The sequence below is a fragment of the Salvelinus namaycush genome, chromosome 14 (genome assembly GCF_016432855.1).
Source record: "Salvelinus namaycush isolate Seneca chromosome 14, SaNama_1.0, whole genome shotgun sequence".
Lineage (NCBI taxonomy): Eukaryota > Metazoa > Chordata > Actinopteri > Salmoniformes > Salmonidae > Salvelinus > Salvelinus namaycush.
The window spans coordinates 40,370,566-40,386,732 of NC_052320.1; the positions used below are offsets into that span (position 1 = coordinate 40,370,566).

The 16,167-nt window shown below is 42.7% G+C and overlaps 1 protein-coding gene across 2 annotated transcripts in view; it reads right to left on the minus strand.

Annotated features, from left to right (window-relative positions):
- LOC120059515 (transmembrane and coiled-coil domains protein 1-like) overlaps window positions 1-4,226 on the minus strand; it is a 68,717-nt gene extending 64,491 nt beyond the window's left edge. The window contains exon 1 of one of the 2 annotated variants that reach the window (XM_039008635.1): window positions 4,184-4,226. The gene's annotated coding sequence lies outside the window, so the exon portion shown is untranslated. The remainder of the gene's footprint in view (window positions 1-4,183) is intronic. The other variant, XM_039008634.1, reaches the window with a different exon arrangement.
- Window positions 4,227-16,167: the final 11,941 nt, after the last annotated feature.

A 16,167-nucleotide genomic window follows, 5' to 3' on the forward strand; every position in this document is an offset into this window, starting at 1 on the left:
TCAGAGCAGGTGCTGCTGGAATCACAGAGGGGGTCTTGGTACACTACTGAGGCGACAGTCAACACATGACCATACTCTACAGCACGGATCACTCATATACTGTAGGCCTATCAGGACTTAGACAAACACTCACACAGACACAGGCACACAGTGATGATTAAACAGACAACAGGTGTCAGAGCCTTTGTGAGCAGGGCAGCCATGATGAGTCAGCACATTTCTCAGAATTACTGTGGCTGCATCCCAGTCAAATGTAAACCAGCAATGGCCCTTCTGGAAGCCCCTGGTACATGCACACATGCACACATGCACACATGCACATGACCTGGACCTTATCTCTCTGTCAGGCCATTCGTTGGCCAGTTTTCCTGTTGCGGTTGTTGATACCATTGTCTCTGCATGGCCAGCTGAATCATACAGATGGAGACAGCTCAGCCTTGATTACCAGGCAGGCAGACAGACAGATACACCATCTCACTGACAGCCTGGAGCCTGATTGAAATATAAAACATATGTAAATGCACTGCTGGTTATGTAAGTCTGACTTATCAGCAACAGTTACTCAGTTAGGCTGTTAAGCAGATAGCCTATGCCATAAACGTGACAGCTCCAGCTCTGTTAATTAACAGAACTCAAATTTCAAAACTATGTCCATTCTAGGCTAGACAGTAAAGCTTTCTTTTGGTTGGTCAATATGGACCCTCAGTTGTGGCTTTGACGCACATATTGTTGGTCATTGTTGAATTTGTAGGCTCACTCCCAAAAGAGATCATAGTATGCTGAAACAGGCCCATACAGTTCCAGAGGACGTTGAACAGACTGCTCTTTGTTCTGCTCAGAGCCACAAACAGCCCTATCTCTGGTCTTTGTGCTCTGTCTCTATCACTGACACATCAACAAAAGAGGAATTAGACCAGAGAGTTCTGTCAGCGCTGCCGTTGAGAGAGAGGGAGAGAGAGTACACTACCGTTCAAAAGTTTGCGGTCACTTAGAAATGTCCTTGTTTTTGAAAGAAAAGCACATTTTTTTGTCCATTAAAATAACATCAAATTGATCATAAATACAGTCTAGACATTGTTAATGTTGTAAATGACTATTGTAGGTGGAGACGGCTGATTTTTTTATGGAATATCTACATAGGCGTCCAGAAGCCCATTATCAGCAACCATCCTTCCTGTGTTCCAATGGCACGTTGTGTTAGCTAACCAAATTTATCATTTTAAAAGGCTAATTGATCATTAGAAAACCCTTTTGAAATTATGTTAGCACAGCTGAAAACTGTTGTTCTGATTAAAGAAGCAATAAAACTGGGCATCTTTAGACTAGTTGAGTATCTGGAGCATCAGCATTTGTGGGTTCTATTACAGGCTCAAAATGGCCAAAAACAAAGACCTTTCTTCTGAAACTCATCATTCTATTCGTGTTCTGAGTAATTAAGGCTATTCCATGCGAGAAATTGCCAAGAAACTGAAGATCTGGTACAACGCTGTGTAATTACACGATCATGACTCTCTTCACAGAATAGCGCAAACTGGCTCTAACCAGAATATAAAGAAGTTTGGGAGGCCATGGTGCACAACTGAGCAAGAGGACAAGTACATTAGAGTGTCTAGTTTGAGAAACAGATGCCTCGCAAGTCCTCAACTGGCAGCTTCATTAAATAGTACCCGCAAAACACCAGTCTCAACGTCAACAGTGAAAAGGCGACTCCGGGATGCTGGCCTTCTAGGCAGAGTTGCAAAAGAAAAAAAACATATCTCAGACTGACCAAAAAAGAAGAGATTAAGATGGGCAAAAAAACACAGACACTGGACAGAGGAACTCTGCCTAGAAGGCCAGGATCCCGGAGTCGCCTCTTCAGTGTTGACGTTGAGACTGGTGTTAGAGTTGTGGTCGGATTGACCAAATGGAGGGCGAGGGAGAGCTTTGTACACGTCTCTGTGTGTGGAGTACAGGTGATCTATGATTGTTTTCCCTCTGGTTGCACATTTAACATGTTGATAAAAATTTGGTAGAACTGATTTAAGTTTCCCTGCATTAAAGTCTCCGGCCACTAGGAGCGCCGCCTCTGGGTGAGTGGTTTCCTGTTTGCTTATTTCCTTATACAGCTGACTGATTGCGGTCTTAGTGCCAGCATCTGTCTGTGGTGGTAAATAAACAGCCACGAAAAGTGTAGCTGAAAACTCTCTAGGCAAGTAGTGTGGCCTGCAATTTATCACAATAAACTCTACTTCAGGCGAGCAAAATCTAGTGACTTCCTCAGATTTCGTGCACCAGCTGTTGTTTACAAACATGCAAAGACCACCCCCCCTCGTCTTACCGAGTGTGCTGTTCTATCTTGCCGGTGCAGCGTATATCCCGCTAGCTGAATATCCATGTCGTCATTCCGCCACGATTCCGTGAAACATAAGATATTACAGTTTTTGATGTCTCGTTGGTAGGGATATTCGTGATCGTACCTTGTCTAATTTATCGTCCAATGATTGCACGTTGGCGCGTAATATTGACGGTAACGGCAGCTTTCCCACTCGCCTTCTGCGGGTCCTCCCGAGGCATCCCGCTCTGTGTCCCCTGTACCTGCGTTTCTTCCTCTTGCAAATAACGGGGATGGAAAGTCAACAGGTACAAACCTAGATGACCAGCCGATGTACAATACAGTAATGTACATTTACATTAAGTGGTTTGTAAGGATGGTAAATTAATACTGCACAAAAAGTGGTTGTTTTATATGTTATTTGATCATGAAAAATATTTAATTTGATGTAGATGCTTTGCACCTTTTGATGTAAATGTTTGAGGACAGGGTTTTGTTATTTCTGGATTCTATTAGAATCACAATTGCAGAGAAAGGGACAGGGCAACAACTCTTACAATTCCAAATATTGAATCCTGCAAGATACTATTCTTAATTATACAACTTTTTTTTTTTGCCAAAGCAGAGATGCCGATTTTTTTTTTGTGCCAGCACTACAGACATCTATATCGGTCCGCTAATACCAAGTAAAGGCCCAGCGCACTACTTTTGTGAAATATACATTTTTATTATATATATATATATATATATTAAATTCTGATTTTTCAGGAGGTGCTGCAGCACCCTCAGCACCCCTACTTCCAGTGGCTGTGCACGGACCGACTGACTAGTTCATGCTGGCTAGCAGGCAACAATGGTGCTAGTTAAAACTTAAAGTTATGTTTATTTTGATGGGAAGGGAGTATTGGTCACCACCTGGATGTCACCGTGACCAGTGCAATGGTGTTGTATCAAGGTGCTTTCTGATGTGAGTTGCTTCAGTTCCCACCAGGCAGCAGTTGCTTCCCACCAATTCGAGTTCAAATCCAGCTATAGAAAGCTATATTTTTTGTTTTAAGCTTATCCCAAACCTTAACCATGTTGAGTTCATTCCTAACGTTAAGAATGTGGAATTAATGCCTGAATTTAACCTTAAACACTTTGAAGTTTGGAACAACTTCGAAATGTGATGCTTGAGAAACATGGATGAACAGTCTCTTACTTGAGACTGAGCGCAACCATGTGGATGTCACCATGATACAGTCTGCTACTCAATGGGGAGAGTTTGCGCTGCAAGCAGGCAACACTACATGGGACTCAGTGTCCAAGGCTCCCGGTTGCCGCAGTCTGAGCCCTTGGCTCCCGGTTGCCGCAGTCAGGAGAGGGGAGTAGCTAGAATAGTGTATCCAATATCAGGCCAGGGTGACATCTAAATAACATTTATTGCAGATTTAAACTGAATGATTCTACACTCTCTCAAGACCCAACTTCGGCAGACAAGTTTCAAATTCTGGATGAAGTTTCTAGCCACAAACACAAACTAGCTAGCTGGGAAGGGCTCACTAGGACGACTGACTAAACCGAATCCGTTCGTCTCCACTCGACTCTCGCTGCGCGACATAGGTCATCAATTTGGGCACCTGGCGCGTCTGTATAGCGGATCCTCTCTCAATATGAGGGACAATCTGTACCACTGAAACAGACGCATATTGACAGCGTTTGAAGTCATGTTAGATTGTGTCATTGTAAACCCAGATTTATGAAAATTGTTTTGCGAAAGAAACAACAGTTATGTCTAAATTCGCACTACAACAGAGTCAATACCTGTCACACTATACACATTAACATTATATTTAGAGATGATAACTTTAGCGGTATATTGGCACTTACCTGGGCGATGAGAAAACTGTTACAGCCGACACACGTCCACCCCTCCTGTGACAGTGGCAATAGGCTGCCCTTGGACAGCGCATTTCACTCACGACGTACGCTACTGCAGCGGAGGGCACGGGTATGGCCGGACCAAACCATTTGTTTCGATTAGGGGAGTTGGCTGCAAAATATGCTCAATTCACATAGGTTACTCAAGCTATATTGGTCATTGAAACAAATACAATGTTCAGAATTTTGTGCAGGTTTTGAAATTATTTTATTCATCATCTATTATAAAACGTTTTATTCAACTTGATTATTACAGAGGACATGTATTTAATTGATCTACGGCTTGTTGTTGTTTAGTGGTCATTGTCACCTCGTGGCAGTAGCCATACTGTGACCCCAATGACGGTGACAGTATGACAGTATTACAATGTGCGCATTCGTCATATAAGTAAAAAACACTGCTGAAAAAATTGTTTACGGAAACGTTGATCTTTACATTTTATCGATACAGCCCAGCTCCGTGACACTCTGTATCTCAATTTACCATCAAACCTGAAAGGGACAGAGAGTTGATAGGCCCTTGGCAAACCTTAGAGAAACCACACATAAGCAGTGGCCCAAAAAGGCAACCAGAGAATTTATCCTTAATATAACATGTTATTACAGAAATTGTGGAGAGACATTACATAAGACGGAGTTTAACTTATCATTTATCTATCCCCTCTCCATTGACATCACACCTATCCAGTCTTCACTATAGAGATCCTATTAAATTATTATTCTAGTGTCTAATTCTATGGTCTTCACATTCTTCACTCACACAGTATGGGACTCTAATGATTACATTCGCTCTCAGATAGAGAGTGCACGGCTCCTCTATTAATGGGCCCTGCACATCCTATGCAAACAGAGCGGCGGAGTTCCAAAATGTTAGCAGGACAAAAGTACTAGAACTACGTAGAAAACGCTGCTCCGTCGCTGCGTTTGCGAAAAGTGTGTAGCTGCCTTTTAAAGGCCATCCATCTTTGTAACTATGGCAACATAAGATCTCTTCTAAATGTGTAACGGCTGTCATCCTCTTCTTCCTCTGAAGAGGTGTAGCAAGGATCGGACCAATACGCAGCGTGGTAGGTGTCCATGTTTTAATATGGAAAACTGAACATGAACACAAAAACAATAAACGTGAACAAACCGAAACAGTCCCGTGTGGCACAAACACTGACACAGGGAACAAACACCCACAAACCAACAGTGAAAACAGGCAACCTAAATATGGTTCCCAATCAGAGACAATGCAAAACACCTGCCTCTGATTGAGAACCATATCAGGCCAAATGACAAACCTAAACATAGAAACACAATAACATAGACTGCCCACCCCAACTCACGCCCTGACCATACTAAATAAAGACAAAACAAAGGAAAATAAAGGTCAGAACGTGACAAAATATCTCAGTGTTGAAAGCCTCTTGAGTTCCTCCTCCCTTCATTAGTTTCTGGCTGAAGTTGGTTCTTACACACACTCCCTTGAGCTTTGCAGTATTTGAAGGCTGAAAATCCTTTGTCACACAGAGAGACTTTGCCGCCAAAACTTCAACATCACACAACGGACACTGGGGCAATATATTTCGTCATCCGAATGTTGGGAATGATGAGAGATGGAACATGGAAAATTAATGTATATTTTGTGTCATTATTTTGTGTCATTAAAATGCAAATGTTTGGGTAGCCATTTTATTAGCTGTTCAGGAGTCTTATGGATTGGAGGTGGAAGCTATTTAGGAGCCTCTTGGACCTAAATTTGGTAGTCCGGTACCGCTTGCCATGCGGCAGCAGAGAGAACAGTCTATGACTAGGGTGGCTGGAGTCTTTGACAATTTCTAAGGCCTTCCTGACACCACCTGGTCCTGGATGGCAGGAAGCTTGGCCCCGGTGACGTACTGGGCCGGACGCACTACACTCTGTAGTGCCTTGCGGTCGGAGGCCGAGCAGTTGCCATACCAGGCAGTGATGCAACCCATCAGGATGTTCTCAATGGTGCAGCTGTAAAACCTTCTGAGGACCCACGCCAAATCTTTTCAGTCCCCTGAGGGGGAATACGTTTGGTCGTGCCCTCTTACATTTACATTTACATTTTAGTCATTTAGCAGACGCTCTTATCCAGAGCGACTTACAGTAGAGTGCATACATTTTTATTACATTTTACATACTGAGACAAGGATATCCCTACCGGCCAAACCCTCACGACGCTATGCCAATTGTGCGTCGCCCCACGGACCTCCCGGTTGCGGCCGGCTGCAACAGAGCCTGGGCGCGAACCCAGCCCAGCCTGGGCGCGAACCCAGAGACTCTGGTGGCGCAGCTAGCACTGCGATGCAGTGCCCTAGACCACTGCGCCACCCGGGAGGTCAATGCCATCGGAAGAATCCCGGAACATATTCCAGTCTGTACTAGCAAAACAGTCCTGTAGTTTAGCATCTGCTTCATCTGACCAGGCAATCTTCTGCAGATATGTCCAGGCATCCAGCATTCATTGCGTCTAGGAGGGACATTTGATCATGTGGATGGTGGTCATAAACCTTCCACCTCCATGAGGAAAATAATTCCTCTATGGGGTTGAGGAATAGAGAGTAAGGAAGGAGGAAAAGTGACATCATCCTGGGATGGGCTGCAAACCACTCTGTGACTGCACGGGAGTGGTGAAATGCCACATTGTCCAATACAATTACAAACGTTGGCCGATTTCGCCTCACTGCAACCCTTTCCTCACATGGCACAACCCTTCTTTAGAGGTCACCCAGGAATGAAATGAGGCCCAATTATCGGTTTGTGTAACAGCAATCCATCAGAGGATATTTCTGCACACATTGTGATGTTGGCACCCCTCTGGCCAGGGACATCCACTGTGGCTCTTTTCCCAATCACATTTATTCCTCGCCACAAAGATGAATATGTGGCGTGTTTGCCTGGCTTCAAACTCCATGACTCTCTAAAATAAATCCACAAGGCAACATAAGGCTATTACAGTAGTTTTCATTATACCTAAAAACATGCCATTGTGTGCCTCTGCCCTGTTTGGTTTTGTTCAAAACTACTTCTGTATTTTATAGTCATCTTACCTGGACATATTGGTTCCTGAGTTGCTTGACTCGTTCAGAGTTCCTCTCAAAGGGGACAGTGTACAACTGCTTCATCCTGAATTGATGTTGTTTTAGGACTCTAGAAATAGTTGTCATGCTTACATTGTGAATATTTCCAAATGTAATGTTGTCTGCCAACACTGTCCGGAATATCTGAGAGTTTTATGCCATTGTTTCTGATTACCATATCAAAGTTGCAGTTTCCTGCACAGCAGTGAAAATCCTACCTCTCCGGCCTGTGGGAGGCAACTGTTTGGTCCTATGCAGAAATACAAAAACAATTACACACAAATGGGGTTGGAGGCTTTGCTCAATTTACTTCTGTAATGTGCAATTCAGTCAGATGCCCTTGCAGAATGCACATCTTACTGTTGTTTTTCCGGAAATATCTCAGAATAGAAGCCACTGTTGAGCGTTGCAGATTTGGCTGCACTCTCAGACCAGCCTCTCTCATTGATAGACCATGATTTATTACATGATCAATTATAGTAGCCCTAATCTCATCTGAGACTACAGCTCTTGATCTTCCTCTCAGTCTTCTTCCACCACGCATACGTACTCATCTCCCTCTCCCTCTCCCTCTCCCTCTCCCAGTCACTCTTCTTCCTCTGTCAGCCACTTCTCTATCTCTGGCTGGGTCCATGTTTACATTACATTACAGCATTATTCCTAAGATGTTCCCTTTTGTATAGATGGTAATGAAATTGCAAGACTAACAGCTACAATAGGAACCAGCTGTGGTTGGTCTAATTGTTTTGATAGTATTTAATCTTTAGATTTGGAATATATTTCAATACGGTATTACTGTCTTATTTAATTTTGTGTTAAGTTAGGTTTTGAACTTTAACAGTTTTGAAAAGAGTATGTTAACATGTGCAAATTGGCCTGTAGGTACATAGAGTTTTGGTGGTGGTTGTGTCTGAGTGAGAAAAGAATTAATGAAATTTGAAAGATGTAGTGATTGAATTCATTTTGTGCCAAAGCAATGAAAAATGATCCACAGTTTAGCCCACATAGACTGCTGTTGTACTCGCTGTGTGAAGAGTTTTGAAAAAGTGACCTAAGTATTGAGAAATGGGTCCTAGCGATTGTAAAAAACTGTAATGCGTTTGAGACAATCAGTTGTGTTGTGGCAATGTAGGGCTGTATACAGAAGATAGCCCTATTTGGTAAAAGACCAAGTCCATATTATGGCAAGAACAGCTCAAATAAGCAAAGAGAAATGACAATCCATCATTACTTTTGCAGTCGCAAAAACTATCAAGCGCTATGAAACTGGCTCTCATGAGAACCGCCACAGGAAAGGAAGACCCAGAGTTACCTCTGCTGCAGAGGATAAGTTCATTAGAATTAACTGCACCTCAGATTGCAGCCAAAATAAATGCTTCAAGTAACAGACACATCTCAACATCAACTGTTCAGAGGAGACTGCCTGAATCAGGCCTTCATGGTCGAATTTCTGCAAAGAAACCACTACTAAAGGACACCAATAAGAAGAAGAGACTTGCTTTGTCCAAGAAACACGAGCAATGGACATTAGACCGGTGGAAATCTGTCCTTTGGTCTGATGAGTCCAAATTTGAGATCTTTGGTCCAACTTTTGTGTCTTTGTAAGACGCAGAGTAGGTGAATGGATTATCTCTGCATGTGTGGAACCCACCATGAAGCATGGAGGAGGAGGTGTGTTGGAATGGGGGTCCTTTGCTGGTGCCACTGTTTGTGATTTATTTAGAATTCAAGGCACACTTAACAGCATGGCTACCACAGCAGCACTCTGCAGCGATTTGCCCTTAGTGGGACTATCATTTGTTTTTCAACAGGACAATGACCCAACACACCTCCAGAGTGTTTGGGATGAGTTGGACCGCAGAGTGAAGGAAAAGCAGCCAACAAGTGCTCAGCATATGTGGGAATTCCTTCAAGACTGTTGGAAAAGCATTCCAGTTGAAGCTGGTTGAGAGAATGCCAAGAGTGTGCAAAGCTGTCATCAAGGCAATGGCGGCTACTTTGAACAATCTCAAATATAAAATATATTTTGATTTGTTTAACACTTTTTTGGTTACTACACGATTCAATATGTGTTATTTCATAGTTTTGATGGCTTCACAATTATTCTACAATGTATAAAATAGTAAAAATAAAGGCAAACCCTTGAATGAGTAGGTGTGTCCAAACTTTTGAATGGTACTGTATACATGCACACAAATATATACAGTACCAGTCAAAAGTTTGGACACACCTACTCATTCAAGGGTTTTTCTTTATTTTTACTATTTTATTCAATGTAGAATAATATGGGTTAAATACTTATTCAGGGGTTGGTTGTTTAGCAACAAAACCGACATGTGCACAACTATGGGGCAAAACAGACAGGGTTGGCTTTAGATCGTTGACAAAATGTGAGCTATAATTCATCTCCAATGTTTATTGAAAACAGAAATTCATTTGCACAATGAGCACTTGTTGTCTCTCAAATACATCGTTACAGTTGTTGGTTACAGTAGCTAGCTAGCGAAATGTAGCCATATTAGCATTGACATGAAATCAAGATCAAGATGATTACGATTCCCCACATGGCAGTTTCTTGTCAATCTTGCCATCCAAAATTACAACACACTGACTTCTTCCCCATTAAGCATGCACAAATCACTTTAGTGATGTCGTCAGCTAACCCATCCATCTTAGATATATTCGTTTTTTCATTCGTTTTTTTACAAATGTAAAAATTGTTCTTCCAATTTGACATTACAGAGTATTTTGTGTAGATCGTTGACAAAAAAAAACATAACAATAAAATCCATTTTAATCCCACTTTCTAACGCGACAAAAACGTGGAAAAAGTCAAGGGGTGTGAATACTATCTGAAGGCACTGTAGCTGTTACCCCAACAGCACAGCAATGAACACAGGGTTTTCTGTCCTTCATGCTTTGTCACATATTACAATGTACAGTATGATACAGAGACAGCATGAGAGAATGCATATGATGGTGGGAATTAGTTTGTATATGACTCAGAGCTCACTTACAGACAAGTACATGTATTCTCAACTATGCCCAACAGAGGGCAACAGTGTCCAATATATATGAACTTGTGTGTTACAGTTTTAGGCCTACCGTTCTAGTAAATAAATATACACAATTCTGATGCTTATGGAAAATGTGTTCAATATCAAAATAATATGTTTACATGTTAGGCTACTGGTCATAAAGCACACTTACATTCGATCATATCAAAGACAGACTGAGCAGCGGCAAAAATACACTATCACTAGCAAACACAGCTGTGTCTTCTAAGGAAGAGTGGGCATTATCCTCATCATCATCTGCCTTGTTTCAGTCTTGTCTCAGGTTAGTAAGTTGGTGGTCTGTTGACATCCCTCTAGTGGTGTGGGGGCTGTGCTTTGGTAAGTGGGTGGGGTTATATCCTGCCTGGTTGGCCCTGTCCAGGGGTATCGCCGGATTGGGCCACAGTGTCCCCTGACGCACCCTTGTCTCAGCCTCCAGTATCTATGCTGCAATAGTCTATGTGCCGGTGGGCTAGGGTCAGTCTGTTATATCTGGTGTAATTCTCCTGTTTTATCTGGTTTCCTGTGTTTATTTAGTATGCTCTCTGTAATTATATCTCTCCCTCTCTCCCCTCCCTAGGAGCCCTAGGATCATTCCTCAGGACTACCTGGCCTGATGACTCCTGGCTGTCCCCAGTCCACTTGGTCGGGCTGCTGCTCCAGTTTCAGCTCTTCTGCTTGCGACTATGGAACCCTGACCTGTTCCCTGGACCTGCTACCTTGTTTTTGACTTAATGGCCATGTGCTCTTATAATATCCATCCGGCACAGCCAGAAGAGGACTGGCCACCCCTCAGAGCCTGGTTTCCCTCTAGGGTTCTTCCTATGTTCCTGCCTTTCTAGGGAGTTTTTCCTAGCCACGTGCTTCTACATCTGCATTGCTTGCTGTTTGGGATTTTAGGCTGGGTTTCTATTTAGCACTTTGTGAAATCTGCTGATGTAAAAGGGCTTTATAAATACGTTTGATTGAAATTTGATTTGATCGGGCTGCAGGACAGGAAGTCCAAAATCATGGCAGTTAGTTTCCACTTTGTTTCTCCTTTGCCATTTTGGGCAATTCCATTATAACGGAATTGGGCTTATAGTCAGATTTTTCACTTAAAAATGTATGCCAAACAAAAAACATTGATTTCAAAGCACAAGGACTACTTTTAACAATTTACCCTGAACATTTCACACAAACACATTTACTGAAAGAACCGTATGGTAAAATAATTCCTGCAATAAAAAAAATATGTTTTCCAAAAACGCTGTTATGTCTGCAGAAAGAATGGGGTGTCAGCTATGACATGACATATTGAATTTAAGAAAATATTTTTGGGTTATTGAACTACATACACTAAGTGAAGTGGATTAACACCCGGGGTCCCTGATCTGCACTACATAGAAATGCATAATTATGGATATGAATGTCATTCTCTTCACAGTGATGTATCCTAAATAGCTACACAAAGGTATAAATATGGAATATCCTCCCTTGCATATTTGGGCGTTATCCCACACACTGGCTATTATTTTCATTAGCTCCGCCCCAAACGTGACCAACTTTAGTTGGTCCAGACCGGAACTAATCTGAACCAATCATAGAAGTCTATGTTTCACAAGTTTGGACATAAAAGTTCAGCACATTAGAGCTCTGTAGAGTACAGCAGAGTACAGTACAGCACAGAACAGTAGAGTTTAGTACAGTAGGGTAGAGTTCCTTACAGTATAGTAGAGTACAGTAGAGAACGGTAGAGTACACTAAAGTAGAGCATAGTTCAGTAGAGTACAGTACAGTAGAGTTCAGTACAGTACAGCACAGTAGAATATACAGTTCAGTACAGTACAGTACAGTATAATATAGTGTACTTAACTCTAGTGTGCTCTACTGTGTACTGCACCAAACTTTAATCTATTATACTGCACTGTACTGTACAGTAAAGAACTGTACTGTACTGTACTGAACTATACTCTGCTCTTTTTATGTTATTTTATTGTACTCTACTGTGCTCTCCACACTTATGAAACATAGACGTTTATGATTGGTTCAGATTTGGTCCAGCCCGGATTAAATCAATCATGGACATCTATGTTTGGGCCAAATCCTCCTGATCGCACCAAAAACCAAAAATAACGTATTTGGAAGTTGAAATTAAGGCTAGGGCGGACTGACCAAATTTCAACTACTCTTCAACATCCATGGAGGTCCAGTGTCGGTCGTGCTTAGTGGGTAAGGATGCTGGTTACAGTGGAAAGAGAGGGGGCTCATGAGTAGGTGTCAGTAAGAGCCGGGATAGGTGACATTAACTGAAGAGAGAGAGAAGAGAGAGAGGCAGAGAGAGAGAGAGGGTTAAAGAGATGGAGGGGTTGTTCAGACTGTAGTCACACTTGCTTTGACCGTCAGACAACAGAAAGAGAACGAAAACAGTTATGAGTTGAATGTAACAGTATGCCAGTGGAAGGGAGGACTGTAGCAGGTGACCCAACTGTGGTTTGTGACTGTGGTTTGTGATCATTTCCCATTGTTGCCAATTCATTTGCAGTAATTCTGTTAAACATTTTTGGAAATTCCGCTACCGATTTGGTAACAGAATTTAGAGTTTTAATCATTTAATAATTCATAAACTAAATAAATATCAGTTAAAACACTATAACCAATTAGTATGTCATTATCCTCCCTCCTCACGAGGGAGAGAAATTAGAAAATATCTTAAAGATATGTGGGGGTTTTTGGTAATGGATTTTCAAGGAAGAGGACACTGTTTCTTCAATTTGCACAAGGCAAATAATTAATGCAAAACTAAGTAAAGTGTTGATTTTAGTTGGCAGGGGTCTTTACTTTAACTTGAAGACTTTTTCTGGTAGATGTTTTCTAAGACCCCTTTTCCATCTGTTTGACCAGAAATAAAAGCCATTGATTATTTCTAATATTTAGGATAGAAAATGGTTGAAAAATGTATATATGCCTTAATAAAAAAAAAATAGACTATTAGCTTTCAATTGACACCAGCTTTCACATGCTCCTATGTACCTCACATGTTGGTGCTTTTACATGGAAATGACCTTGTATGTGTGTGAATGGGCATCACACATGTTTACACTCTGTTAACCTGTTTAAATGTGAGGGTAGTAGCAAAGCAAAAATAGACCGGTTGTGCTAAATCTATTTCTCATGATGCTGTCAATATAGTGATTGAGTGTGCAAATTGCAACTGCTACCCTCTAAATTACTTAAATTTTGTAATTAAAATGATCAATTAAAACTATTAAGGGGTAGGAAATTGATTTTGATATGAGGAAATATGAATGCCTGGGTCTTTTGGGCAATGATTGACCCTCCTGGATCCTAAAGTGACTACATCTTACGTTCTCAGTAGCTCAGGTGGTTAGCGCTTATAGAGCTGCCTAAAAGAACTTGTATCTACAGTAATGTTTATTGGATGCATTTAGTGCATGGTTCCATAACCCTTGACATTGGCCATGCATGTAGCAGACACTCGTTAGGCCCGTAGTTAGTAGATGAAACAACAGCAGTAAAAGGTCTTGATGAGTGCTTCATTCTCCTCCAGTGGTTTCCAGTGGTCATGATGTAACAGGAAGTACTTTGTCAAGCTGCTGAGTGACAGAAACACTCTACCTGACGAACAGACAAATAACAACATAACACAATAACAGGCAGGGCTTTCTAGCAAATGCCTAGTCCCGAAAACACCTAGCTGACAAGGATCGAAAGCTTTGACGTCATCCCCACCCCTAACCTCTATGTATATCCTTCATTCTGAGAAACACACACACACACACACACACACACACACACACACACACACACACACACACACACACACACACACACACACACACACACACACACACTCCAGTGGTCTGTTTTTCTTCCTCTCACAACATCAGAGAGAGGTGGATAATGGGAAACATTAGTGTGAACGGCTGCTGCCAAGCGACCCTCTCTCCCCGAGCACTCCAGACGTGAATGCCATCTCCCCACGGCTCCCGCCAATTACAGGAGCCCCTCCAGCAGGCCTGGCCTAATAAAGAGCCTGGAGCATGGTGGGGGAGGGGTCAGGCAGGGATCGATCCCCCAGCCTTATGAGGGTACAGCTGGAGAGCCCACAGCTGACCCTCTGGGGAAAGTTACACCATTCTTGTCAATGTCCTCACTTCTTGACCTCTCAACTTCATTATTTTCACTTCCTGTCGTGTGTTTGGTGCCATTGCCAACACGAAGTACAGACATGGAGGAGGACGCAAGTGCGAACATGTCTGTCAGACCTGTCCCTCTACAAGTCCAAACATAACAGAGTCCTCTAGCGCCAATATTTGGAATTTGTCAACCTGGAAAATATAATTTTTAATTGACTGATATCAAATCAAATAAAATCTTATTGGTCACATACACATGGTTAGCAGATGTTAATGCGAGTGTAGCAAAATGCTTGTGCTTCTAGTTCCGACCGTGCGGTAATATCTAACAAGTAATCTAACAATTTGACAACAACTACCTTATACACAGACAAGTGTAAAGGAATGAATAAGAATATGTACATATAAATATATGGATGAGCGATGGCCGAACGGCATAGGCAAGATACAGTAGATGGTATAGAGTACAGTATATACATATGAGATGAGTAATGTAGGGTATGTACACATTATATAAAGTGGCAGTGTTTAAAGTGAAAGGTGATACATTTATTACATCCAATTTTGAATTACTAAAATGGCTAGAGATTGAGTCAATATTAGTGATGGCTGTTTCACAGTCTGATGGCCTTGAGATAGAAGCTGCTTTTCAGTCTCTCGGTTCCAGCTATTATGCACCTGTACTGACCTTGCCTTCTGGATGATAACGGGGTGAACAGGCAGTGGCTCAGGTGGTTGTTGTCCTTGATGATCTTTTTGGCCTTCCTGTGACATCGGGTGGTGTTGGTGTCCTGGAGGGCAGGTGTTTGCCCCCAGTGATGCGTTGTGCAGAACTCACTACCCTCTGGAGAGCCTTACGGTTGTGGGCGGAGCAGTTGCCATACCAGGCGGTGATACAGCCCGACAGGATGCTCGTGATTGTGCATCTGTAAAGGTTTGTGTGTCTTTGGTGACAAGCCAAATTTCTTCAGCTTCCTGAGGTTGAAGAGGCGCTGTTGCGCCTTCTTCACCACGCTGTCTGTGTGGGTGGACCATTTCAGTTTGTCCGTGATGTGTACGCTGAGGAACTTAAAACTTTCCACCTCCTCTCCTACTGTCCCGTCGATGTGGATAGGGGGGTGCTCCCTTTACTGTTTCATGTCCACGATCATCTCCTGTTTTGTTGACGTTGAGTGTGAAGTTATTTTACTGACACCACACTCCGAGGGCCCTCACCTCCAACCTGTAGGCTGTTTCGTCGTTGTTGGTAATGATGATGATTGAGTTGGAGGCGTCCATGGCCACGCAGTCATGGGTGAATAGGGAGTACAAGAGAGGGCTGAGAACGCACCCTTGTGGGGCCCCAGTGTTGAGGATCAGCGGGGTGCAGATGTTGTTTCCTACCCTCACCACCTGGGGGCGGCCCGTACAAAAGGACCCAGTTGCACAGGGTGGGATCGAGACCCAGGCTCTAACCAGAATAGAAAGAGGAGGGGGATGCCCCGGTGCACAACTGAGCAAGAAGACAAGTACATTAGAGTGTCTAGTTTGAGAAACAGACGCCTCACAAGTCCTCAACTGGCAGCTACATTAAATAGTACTCGCAAAACACCAGTCTCAACGTCAACAGTGAAGAGGCGACTCCGGGATACTGCTGCGCCCTGCGCTTG